Source organism: Brienomyrus brachyistius, chromosome 9 (genome assembly GCF_023856365.1).
Source record: "Brienomyrus brachyistius isolate T26 chromosome 9, BBRACH_0.4, whole genome shotgun sequence".
Taxonomy (NCBI): Eukaryota; Metazoa; Chordata; class Actinopteri; order Osteoglossiformes; family Mormyridae; genus Brienomyrus; species Brienomyrus brachyistius.
Window position 1 is genome coordinate 4,308,190 of NC_064541.1, and position 12,386 is coordinate 4,320,575.

A 12,386-nucleotide genomic window follows, 5' to 3' on the forward strand; every position below is an offset into this window, starting at 1 on the left:
ACAGTGATTTCTATCATCTATATTCTTATCCTCAGTAGGCATTATGATGCTGATGTGTCACTGAACATGTCAGCCAATGTAGTCCATATCTGGTTTGATATCTTACTCCTGGGGATACCTGCATTTGTAGGGACACATTGAACTGCTTATAGACTTTTCACATTTCCCTTCGTCTTAATCAAATAGTTTCTCAATTGGATTTCTACAGAAGTTCAGAAGAGCAGGCCTTGATTTCTTTGGACAACCTGTGCTTAAAGCATGTGACTGGACATTATTATTCTTAGAGACGGAGAAATATGCATCTTCTCTGTTCATTCCCAGAATAAGGAGTGAAATACAGGCAATCTACAGCCCAAGAAAGGCAGACAACCGCCTCTATCTGATTACATGGTCGGTAAGATCAGTTTCCTGGGGAACTCGGTGACTGGAGATTGCAGGAGGAGGTGCGTCCAAGCAACTAGACAAGGCAGGACCAATCAGATGTCTTGGTCCTGCCTCTACTAGTTGCTTGGACCCACCCCCTCTACAATCAGATTGGTAATCTCTCTGAGCCAATCACATTTTGTTCTGCCCTCAGAGCAATTTTGTGTAAAATATAAGCATACCATGAGTATACTTTGCTTTTTTATTCCTTATTTGTTGTGTTTAGTTTGTTTTTATTTTATATGATTTGTGTGTCTAGACTGTGCCGACATCTTCCATGTATGAAAATATTGTACAGGACTTCTGCTGATTGCACTTTGTACATTTTCACAGCTGTGCAAATATTGGTTTGATTGGCCTGTTGGCGCATAAGCGTGCATGCTGTTGAGGTATATTTTACAGGACAGTTAAAGCATTTCTTTTGTACCCAGTTGTTAATTCTTCATTGTGCATCTGCAGTTTTGTAAATAAGTGTCAGTGTTTGACAATTTTACCTGTGCAATCAAAAACTACTGAGAAAGTCTTCTGAGAAAAACTTACTTTGGACTATTGTCTATATGGCTTAAAAGTACAAGGTCATGCATCTGTCTCATCAGTGCGAATTAGCAAAGGCACAGTGCGGGAAGTGTAACTCATTGCTGTCAGTGCTTTGAGCAGAAATTTATCAGGCTGGTTGAGGAATACAGCATTTTAATGTCTTTCACTGTTAACTTAAAGAGGTTCTATGCCATTTTGTTTTTCAGACACTATGTGAACTATATACAAGGTCTCACTTAGATGCAGTTCTCCTTGATGTAGCTAGGTTTGATTTGTGGCTGGTGTGTAGCTGGCCTCTGAGATGTCGCTCATGACCCTGTTTAGCGCAGGAAACATCCATCAGTGAGCAGGAAGGTGTTCCTTGCTGTGTCACGCAAGAAGGTGAGGCCGGGACATAAATACCCTATGTCATGTGGGGCCTCGGGACGCTCCAGTGGGCCAATCTAATTAAGAACTGAGTCCATGAGCCTCCATATTCCCGTCTCTTTAGCCCAACAGAACTTTTCTCAGCATGACACTGACATCAGGTATACGAGTTCAGCCCCCATATCTATGGCCCACGGGAAGCAGGGGGAGGGGCAATATTCCCTGCCCAGTTTGGTTCCTTCACTCTGAAAGTTTTCCCTTGATGCTTTCCGCCTCTTCTCTTTGAGCAGGTCTGTGATATATAATGTTATAGGTGGTTTATCGCATCAAGCCTTATTCCTACCCAGTGGTGCTGTAAATTCATTTGTGTGGAAATGGCGTAGTGTGAACCGGTGTATTTGTCCACTTGTGTTTGGATTTGCTTGCAAAATGTCTTTTTGTGTATTTGGTTTTGAACACAGTACTATATTGAACAGACTTTCCTGAAGCTTTAGTGAAATAGTGGGCTTATTTTGCATATGAACTTCAAAGCTGGAGATTTTAGGTCCAGAGAGTACAAATCCAGACCAAGATTTTATTTTAACCAACCAGTTGAGTGCTCTGTGAATGTGACTTCTTATACTACTGGTTGGTTGAAACAAAATCTTGGTCTGGATTTGTACCCTGTGGACTGGAAGTCTCCACCTCTGATGAACTTACAGTTTTGAGAGCAGTCTCAGCAGATTTGCTCTTATTGTCACTCTGGATAAGAAAGATTTCACCGTGTTTAAATGTTGGTGCCTTTAAATGAAACTACAAAATATTCAGTGTTTATTCTGTTATTTTCAAACTAGCAAAGAAGTGTTCATTTTGTAGAAAGGTTACATATTTGTTAAATCAATATTTGTCAGTGCCTATAAATTAAATACTTAATTTGCACAGCCCAATGGAATACTCAAAATTAAACATCAAACAAACTGTCACGGGAAACGTCGGACGTGCCGGACGGAAGATCGCTCGGGCAGCGCGAGCGCTCAAGAACAGGCAGGCAGACGGATAACGGGGCGAAACGAGGGTTTAATCGAGAAATCCGGGGCAGGGAACACAGGATGGCAACAGACATCAATGACAGACAAGGCAAACAGGTAAGACCAGGACTTAAATAAGACAGGACCAAGCAAAGTAAATGGACAAAGCTGGAGACGATCAGGGAAGCACACGTGGGTAATCAGGAGGCGTGGCACACACGAGGAGCGGACGGAGCGGGCGTCACAGAACCCTCCCCCCAAAGGCGCGCTACACCGGGCGCGCCCGGGAGGAGGCGAAGGACGGGACGAGACCGGGAAACCAGGACCTGAAAGACAAAAGCAAAACCAAATCAATGGGGAACAGGGAACAAGACAGACAGGCAAAACTGACAAAGAGGCAGGAGCCAGGACAGGACACCACAGAGGACAGGAAAGGCCGACAGACAGACCAGAAACGGGGATACGGAGGGAACAGGCGGGACAAAAGGACCGGGAGTGACGGGAGGGAACACCGGGAAACCAGGAGCGGAGCGGGGCAGAACAAAGGAACGAGGAACAGAGAAAGGAGGAAAGACGGGAGGAGGAGCAAACAAAGGAGGTACCAGGGCAGGAGAGCAGGGAGAGAAGGAGGGGGAACGAAGGGGAGCCCGAGGGAGACCCAGCGGGCGACGGGCGGCAGCCGGAGGGGCCGCAGACGGCCGGGAGGCCGGAGTCGGAGGGGACCGAGAAGGGGCCGAGGAGACAGGGCGAGGGACCCGCGGAGGGGCCAGGGAGGGAGCAGGAGGGAGCACCGGGGAAGGGGACGAGGGAGCTGAAAGGGGCCAGGGCGAAGGCAAGGCGAGGGGGGGAGCCGCCGCAGGCGGCGACGTCCTCCGACGGGCCGAAGGTGGGGGCCCCGCAGGCGACCGAGGAGCCGCCGTCGGGGAGCCCTCCCGGCGACCGACCAGACACAGGAGGGGGGAGTGAGGCAGGGCGACGAGGCACTGGAGGGGGACCCGCAGGCGACAGCCGACCCGGAGGGCCAGGACCCGCGGGCGCCAACTGAGCCCCAGCGCAGGCGAGGCAGGGCGAGCCAGGGGGCAGGGCGGGCGGGACCCCAGCTCTGCGTTTGTGCCCCCTCCCCTGCGTCTGTGCCCCCTCCCCTTGCAGGACACAGACATGCCGACCCCAGGTCGGGGTCGACGTCGCCGGGGTGAGGGACAAGGAGTCACAGGGGGAGAAGGGACTGGAGGCAGCTGTGGAGGGGGCGCCTCTGGAGCTGCTGCAGGCGGAGGGGGCGCCTCTGGAGCTGCTGCAGGCGGAGGGGGCGCCTCTGGAGCTGCTGCAGGCGGAGGGGGCGCCTCTGGAGCTGCTGCAGGCGGAGGGGGCGCCGGCCCGGGAGCTGCAGGCAGTGGGGGCGCCGGCCCGGGAGCTGCAGGCAGGGGGAGCTGCGCAGGCGGCCGCACGGGAGCGGGATCCGCGGGCAGCGGCGGCCGCACGGGAGCGGGATCCGCGGGCAGCGGCGGCCGCACGGGAGCGGGATCCGCGGGCAGCGGCGGCCGCACGGGAGCGGGATCCGCGGGCAGCGGCTGTTCCGACGGCGTAGCTGGGACCGGTGCTCTCCGGAAGGAGGGAGCAGCCCGTGCAGACAGTTTGATGGCGGCGGTGATCCCCGAACTGCCCGGAGAGTCCTCCTGATCACCGGCAGGGAGATAAGCAGGGACGAGGGTGCCCGCCCCCAAGACGATCGTGGAAGCGATCGCCGGCTTGCTCCTCCTTTTCTTCCGCCGGTTCCTGACGACGGCGGGAGGCTGCGCGCTGTCAGCAAAGGCGGACGGCGGGAGAATAGTCCCCGGCTCGCGCGGCTGGACGTACCGCTCCTTCCGGAGCCCGTCCAGCCGCTGAAAGTTCTCGCGCACCTCCTCCGCGGACATCCGGTCAAGGATATCCCAGCTCCAGTCGACGAGGTCCCATGCCGGGGGATCTTCCCGGATACCGGGCTGAGCAATCCAAAATAGCAGCTGTTCCACGTAACTGCAGTAGTCTTCTTCAGCTACGGAAGCTGCTTTTCCTTTAAGGTCTGTCATTCTGTCACGGGAAACGTCGGACGTGCCGGACGGAAGATCGCTCGGGCAGCACGAGCGCTCAAGAACAGGCAGGCAGACGGATAATGGGGCGAAACGAGGGTTTAATCGAGAAATCCGGGGCAGGGAACACAGGACGGCAACAGACATCAATGACAGACAAGGCAAACAGGTAAGACCAGGACTTAAATAAGACAGGACCAAGCAAAGTAAATGGACAAAGCTGGAGACGATTAGGGAAGCACATGTGGGTAATCAGGGGGCGTGGCACACACGAGGAGCGGACGGAGCGGGCGTCACACAAACCTATGTCAGAAATTTTTTCAATTTAGACTATTGATAAGCCAATGTTCATGATATATCAGGAGATTTTTTAAACTGCCATATTTGAAAGGTTACCTCATTGATGACATTTATCAGCACTGCTCTTACCTGAAAGATATCAGCAGAAATGCACTGTGGACAGGTATCTGCCCGCTGTGTTTACAGTGTCTTGAAGTCCTTAAATCAACAGTGTCAAGTTTGTTTTTTTTTCCTTTGCATGTTTTTCCTTCTTCTTCGGATATTATTTTTTTGCTAATTTTTTTCCCTTGGATGTACTCTTGAACCACCCGCAAAGTCCCCTTGTTAGTTACGTATACATCCATCCCACCATCCATTTTCCAAACCGCTTATCCTACTGGGTCGCGGGGGGTCCGGAGCCTATCCCGGAAGCACTGGGCACGGGGCACGGAACAACCCAGAATGGGGGGCCAGCCCATCGCAGGGCACACTCACGCACCATTCCTGATTATATTATTGCACTATATAAATAAAATGTAAACTTAATTCCAGTTGTGGTAATAAAGTGCACAGAGAGTAAGAGAGAGTAGGGCTTCACATAAACATGTAAACAAATAAACATTAGCGTTTAGTATTCTGATGGCTTGGGGGTAGAAGCTGTTATTAAATCTGGTTGATCTGCAATGCATACTGCGGTAACGTTTACCAGAGGGCAGAAGTTCAAACAGCTTATGGGTGCGTGGGATCTTTTACGATCTTAATGGATCGATTGTGGCAACGTGAGTAGTGAAGTTCTTGAACCGATGGGAGAGAGCCTGGAGAATGATTTTCTCTGTCATCCTCACCACTCTCTGAAGCGTCTTCTGTTCAGCTGTAGAAATTAACAAAGTGGCATTTGTATTAAATATAATTATGCATATGTAGAACTAGGGATATGATCCTATTAAGTATGACAGTTCTGTCTTATTAATGCAGGATCAACATCCACAGTAACTGTGTTTATCTATCCATCTGTGTGCGTGCGTGCGTGCGTGCGTGTGTGTGTGTGTGTGCGCGAGCGGGTATACCTGTCCTTATGGGGACACAATGTCCCCATAACGTGATAAATAGCCGTTTTTTTCCCTTATGGGGACTGGTTCCTGGTCCCCATAAGGGAAAACTCTATTTTATAAAAATCTGTGACTGCTATGGAAAAACTAGAAATGCAAAATCTCTTGTATTTTGCTTGGTTACTTATGGTTATGGCAGGGTGGGGGTTAAGCTTGTCATAGTTAGCGTTAGCATTTATCCCATAGAAGTGAATAAGCGGGCCCCATAAAGATAGGTATACCCTATGTGTGTGTGTGTGTGTGTGTCCCATATTGCCTGGGCTTCAGGATACCTCATAACCCGGAACTTCATCAGAAGTAGTTAGAAAATGGATGGATGGATGGACGGATGGAAAGATCAATAAAAGTACAGGACATCCATTTTACAAAGAACCGTCAACACTAAATGTGTGCACTGGTCATGCTCCTGGAAATTAAACTTCTTTTTTGAAAAGCAGCATGTTCATAAATTAGCTGCTGTTATACCTTGGGGAAACAAATGTAGATGAAACTGTAAAACAAACTGCAGTGGCAAAACAGTTCTGGCTGCCCGCCAGCCCTTCTGCCTGTGCTGCCCTGCCTGCCTACCCTCCTGCCCATGACATCCTGTCGGCGACATGCCACAAAGCAACCCTTCTTTGCCACAGGAAATGTCTGGTGCAATTTCTTTTTTAATTGTACATGTCAATTGCATAATACCTTAAACTAATTCTTTATTATTTCTATCATCATCATCATCATCCTAATAAGTATTTCATTAGTATTCCACGGTATTTTGATTTTTCAGGAATCATTGTGTGTACTGTATACTTTTAAATTTGTTTGCACTATATGTAGTGTCTCTGCACCTGTGCCCTACGTACTTGCTGCAGCTTGCACAACAACTTCTCTCAGGCATCAGTATAGTTTATCTAATGCAATATTTGTTGTTTGTTTATTAAGTGGTTTTAGGTATTTTGTGTGTTCCACTTAATTTAGTGTAATTAGTCCTAGTTGACTCAGGTTTAGTTTGATTTTTCCTTCTGTTTGTTCCTCTGCATCATGCTACTGTCATAACATGTCAGTGTCTTACCTAACTTAAGGGTTTTGTGCATTATGTTTTGGAGAGAAAAAAATCATGACTTTTTTTTTAGATTCTTCCACTGATTCTATCACCTCTGACACATCCCCCTCAATATTTGTTTGTTTGTTTGTTTGTTAATTCCACCCCCCAAGCAAATACATAAACAGAAATAACTGAATGAATCAGGGTAGTGAAAAACATTTATAAACTTATAATTTTGGTATTGGTATGATCCTGTTCTGGTTAGTTAGCCGAGGGAGTAAATCATCAGGAGTTTCATCTCTCAAACTCCTACTACACTCACTCAGCATCACAGTATGGACTCCCCAATGCAACTGATCTGCACGTACTCTGGGAGGAAACCTGGTTCGGGAACAGCACCATGCAGGACAGACGAGCTCTACAGAGGGTTGTGCGATCAGCTGAGCGCACCATCCGCACCGAGCTCCCTGACCTGCATTCAATCTACAGCAGGCGGTGCTGGACCAAGGCCAAGAAGATTGTGAAGGACCTCAGCCATCCCAATAATGTACTGTTCTCTCTGAGGTCAGGAAAGCGATTCCGCTCCCTGAAGGCCAACACAGAGAGACTGAGGAGGAGCTTCTTCCCGCAGGCAATACGGTCTCTTAATCACACCACCACACAGTACTGACCCACACATATGGTTTTTACACACACACTGGACATTCTGGACATTCGTTTACACTAGTGGCCACTGTACAATTACACTTCGTGGTCATCAAATCACTCTATGTCACTCTATGTCACCTATTACCCACTGTAATCCTTTGAATACCAACCTCTGTAGACTTCACAGCATCACTGCCAACAAACTAAGAGGGTTATATTTAAATTAGATAAAGGAATTTTATGTAAAATGTGCCAATCTGGGTTTTCAGCACCATGGACAACAACCTACTGTGACTTAAAGGGGCATTATTATTCTCAGTTTCAGTTTCAAATTTTATTTTTAGGCTCTACTAGAATAGAGTTTGCATGCTTCAGTGTTCCAAAAACACATATCTTTTCTCATTAATGCACATCTCTATTCACCCTCTGTCTAATCCCACCCCCAATGAGTCCAGTGTGGTTTGATTGGTTGGCTTACCCTTCATTCCCCTGTCTTGCAGACGTATCCTTGCAGGTAGGCAGCCAATAAGGATTGTGTTATGAAGAGACGTCATCATGTTGTGAAAGTAAGGGCTGGAATTCCAATGAGGTGTTTTAGGCAGATGAGAGGAGTGGTTTCTGTGGTGAGTTACTCCCTTTGCTATGTACTTTGCGTCTTAAGACTTTGCAGAGTGTTTACATGCACCTGAAGCCATATAACACACTAATAGAAAGGGAAAAGCATAATAGGTCCCATTCAGTGTGTATTATACCAGTTTACAAAATACATTATTTTATATGTAAATTTCTTTTGATGTAGGTATGTGATATCGTTCTCCCCTTACCCCTTATCAAATAAGTAAGAGCTGCTGTCAGCTGAGACAAGCTAGTGTGATTCATTTCAATTCAATTCAATATTATTTCTGTCGTGCATTTTCACAACATTATATTGTCTCAAAGCACTTTACCTTATCCCTGCCCAAAGCCCCCAGAGAGCAAGCCAGTGGCAAGGAAAAACTCCCTAGGAGGAAGAAACCTTGGGAGGAACCAGACTCAAAGGGGAAGCCCATCCTCCAAGTGCCGGAACAGGAAGTGATATGAGCAAAATGGCAAGGTCCCAATTCACACTGTCTGTATTTTAAGATTTGAGTCTCAAAGTGGGCAGGTGATGGCAGGCAGGTGCTGGTGCTGCTTCCGATGACAGGAGGAACTGTGGTACAGCAACAGGGCATACAGGAGAGACGTTACAGGCTGAGAAAAAAGTGAGCGATCCTGATTTCATGTCTTTCATCATACTACAAGATGGTCACTGATTGGTGGGCTCTGAGGGGGAGCTGTGATCTGAAAACCATAACCATTTACATTTAATTTTGAAATATTTGTATAATATTAATTCAATCGGAATATATATTAAATCAAAATAATGACAAATATACAATTTATAAGAATTAAGCAATGCAATAAGATTTTTACTTTCACTAATGAATAAACCAATTTTAATCTTTGACCAGCAGGTGGCAGCAAAGCCCAGGTGAAGAAGAGGCCATCAGCATTACAAACCACCGGCTGTACAGGTTCCCAGCAGACAATCCAAACCTCCTTGATTAACTGACTCTCACGGTATGACTAGACAGACTGAGCAGGGCTGCGTGAAAGAGGCCTCACTGCAGTTAGCATAACCATTTATTTTACAGCTCTTCTGTCTCACTCTACTTCATAAAGGTCACATCCCCCTTCCAGCTTCCTCTGACGCAAGGAGATTCATGCACAAATAAGTAGCTAGAGCTGTTTTTTTTTCTACTGATTAATCTATCAGTTATTTTAATGATTGGTCGATCAATCTAAGTGATTAATTTTCCTGCAGAAAATCACATCGAGCGTTTAATTTAAGTTTAATTTTGACAACAACAAGCTGTATGTCACTGCAGGGTTATAGAGAATAACTACTCCAATAATTACGTAGTGATATTGAAGAAAGACATGTCATGGACTACGTCGACTAATCATGGCAGCCTTATTGCATATATCAAGAAAATGGTGTGTATATACAAAATGGTATTTTAATATGTATTATATCTGTTTACGTGATAACAAAGACCTAAATATATAAGCTATTTGCTTTAAATATGTGACTCATGTTAAAGAAAATGTAAGTAAACCATGGGGACAGAAAAATCACTAAATAACAGGAATGACCGACATATAGTGCCAAACAGATAAGGTGCAAAGACAGAACTCATGGTACAAACAAAGTAAACGTAGTGCACTATGTAGGGTAGGTTGTACATTTGTCTGCACTTTGCAGTTTCGGGTGGGCCATCCTGATGTGTATAAATATATTTTATACACATATATAATGTGTATAATGACCCACAGGTCATTTACTCAAGCTGTTAACATCAGCATCTGAGATGAGGGGACACAGACTTTGGAAGGGCCTGACAATCAGTACAGATGCCTGAAACAGATGCCTGAAAGGAATCATGCTTTCATTTTACAGTCTGCAAGGGAATTAGCAAGATATCCATAGTAAAATCACAGACTTCAAAGCAATGTATTCAGTAAAAATAGCCCAACTGGTCAGGCCTGATCTGCAGCAGCATCAAATGTGTGTGTGTGTGTCTCTCCAGCAGACTTCGATGTTAAATATATCAAAGTCACATTTTAAATTGCTTTAAATTAAAACAAACACACACAAACCCTTATATATTTAATGCATCAGGAATAATATTTCACTTCTTGCAAGATTCATCATGGATGTTTATATATAATTCACATTTATCAGTGACCTATATATTCATTTTAAATGTCATTTATCCAAAGCACTGAGCACTGAACAATGGAGATGATCACTGGAATTCAACTGAAAGTCACTAATAAGGATAAATTACAATGATGCAAATATTTTTAATCCAACTATTTAGTTACAAATTACCTGTGAGTCATCGCCATTGCAATCAGGCAGGTCATTTACTCAAGCAGGGAACATCTCCATCTGAGATGAGGGGACACATTCCTGGGATAGTCTTGCCAGCCCAGGGCTATTGTTTCCTTAATGGCTGGTTTGCACCTCTGTGATGCACATGCAGGGCTATCCAAAGCACATTATTTTTTAATTATTTATATATATATGCAGGTCACATATGTCTTTCTACCAGACCTCTATCTTTTATGTTTTTAGTGATTTTTATTTTTTAGTGATTAATTGTCATACCACTTACCTCAGTGGTGCTCAAAATCACATTTAAAATTTAATTCCCTTATATGTGTGTGTTTGTCTGTGTGTGTGTGTCTCCACCAGACTTCTATCTTAAATATATTAAAGTCACATTTTTAATTTTTTTAAATTAAAACAAACACACACACAAACCCGCTCCTCCTGGGGACTCCCTTGTTCTGCTGGGGGACTTCAATGCTCACGTGGGCAGCGACAGTGAGACCTGGAGGGGCGTGATTGGGAGGAACGCCCCCCCCGATCTGAACCCGAGCGGTGTTTTGTTATTGGACTTCTGTGCTCGTCACGGACTGTCCATAATGAACACCATGTTCAAGCATAAGGGTGTCCATATGTGCACTTGGCACCAGGACACCCTAGGCCGCAGTTCGATGATCGACTTTGTAGTCGTGTCGTCGGACTTGCGGCCGCATGTTTTGGACACTCGGGTGAAGAGAGGGGCGGAGCTGTCAACCGATCACTACCTGGTGGTGGGTTGGCTCCGCTGGTGGGGGAGGAAGCCGGCCAGGCCTGGCAGGCCCAAGCGTATAGTGAGGGTCTGCTGGGAACGTCTGGCGGAATCCCCTGTCAGGGAGAGTTTCAACTCCTACCTCCGGCAGAACTTCTCCCATATCCCGGGGGAGGCGGGGGACATTGAGTCCGAATGGGCCATGTTCCGTGCCTCCATTGTGGAGGCGGCTGACCGGAGCTGCGGCCGCAAGGTGGTCGGTGCCTGTCGCGGCGGTAATCCCCGAACCCGCTGGTGGACACCGGTGGTAAGGGATGCCGTCAAGCTGAAGAAGGAGTCTTATCGGGCCTTTCTGGCCTGTGGGACTCCAGACGCAGCTGACGGCTACCGGCAGGCCAAGCGGAATGCGGCTTTGGCGGTCGCTGAGGCAAAAACTCGGGTGTGGGAGGAGTTTGGTGAGGCCATGGAGAACGACTTCCGGACGGCTTCGAGGAGATTCTGGTCCACCATCCGGCGGCTCCGGGCGGGAAAGCGGTGCAGCATCAACACTATTTATGGTGGGGATGGTGCGCTGCTGACCTCAGCTCGGGACGTTTTGGGTCGGTGGAGGGAGTACTTCGAAGACCTCCTCAATCCCACCGACACGCCTTCCGATATGGAAGCAGAGTGTGGGGACTTGGGGGTGGACTCGCCTATCTCGGGGGTGGAGGTCGCTGAGGTGGTCAAAAAGCTCCTCGGTGGCCAGGCCCCGGGGGTGGACGAGATTCGCCCAGAGTTCCTCAAGGCTCTGGATGCTGCGGGGCTGTCCTGGTTGACACGCATCTGCAGCATCGCGTGGACATCGGGGGCAGTACCTCTGGACTGGCAGACCGGGGTGGTGGTCCCCCTCTTTAAGAAGGGGGACCGGAGGGTGTGCTCCAACTACAGGGGGATCACACTCCTCAGCCTCCCTGGTAAGGTTTATTCGGGGGTCCTGGAAAGGAGGGTCCGCCGGATTGTCGAACCTCGGATTCAGGAGGAGCAGTGTGGTTTTCGCCCTGGCCGTGGAACAGTGGACCAGCTCTATACTCTCAGCAGGGTTCTGGAGGGTTCATGGGAGTTTGCCCGACCAGTCTACATGTGTTTTGTGGACTTGGAAAAGGCATTCGACCGTGTCTCTCGTGGGGTCCTGTGGGGAGTGCTCCGGGAGTATGGGGTACCGGGCTCCCTTTTAAGGGCGGTTCGGTCCCTGTATGACCGGTGCCAGAGTTTGGTTCGCATGGGCG

General features: G+C 47.6%; 1 long non-coding RNA gene across 1 annotated transcript; it reads left to right on the forward strand.

Annotated features, from left to right (window-relative positions):
* The first annotated feature begins 7,332 nt into the window (after positions 1 to 7,332).
* Positions 7,333 to 9,452, forward strand: LOC125748372 (uncharacterized). The gene is made up of 3 exons (XR_007399531.1): positions 7,333 to 8,082; positions 8,424 to 8,700; positions 8,953 to 9,452. It is a non-coding gene; the product is annotated as an uncharacterized LOC125748372 (long non-coding RNA).
* The last annotated feature ends 2,934 nt before the right edge of the window (positions 9,453 to 12,386 follow it).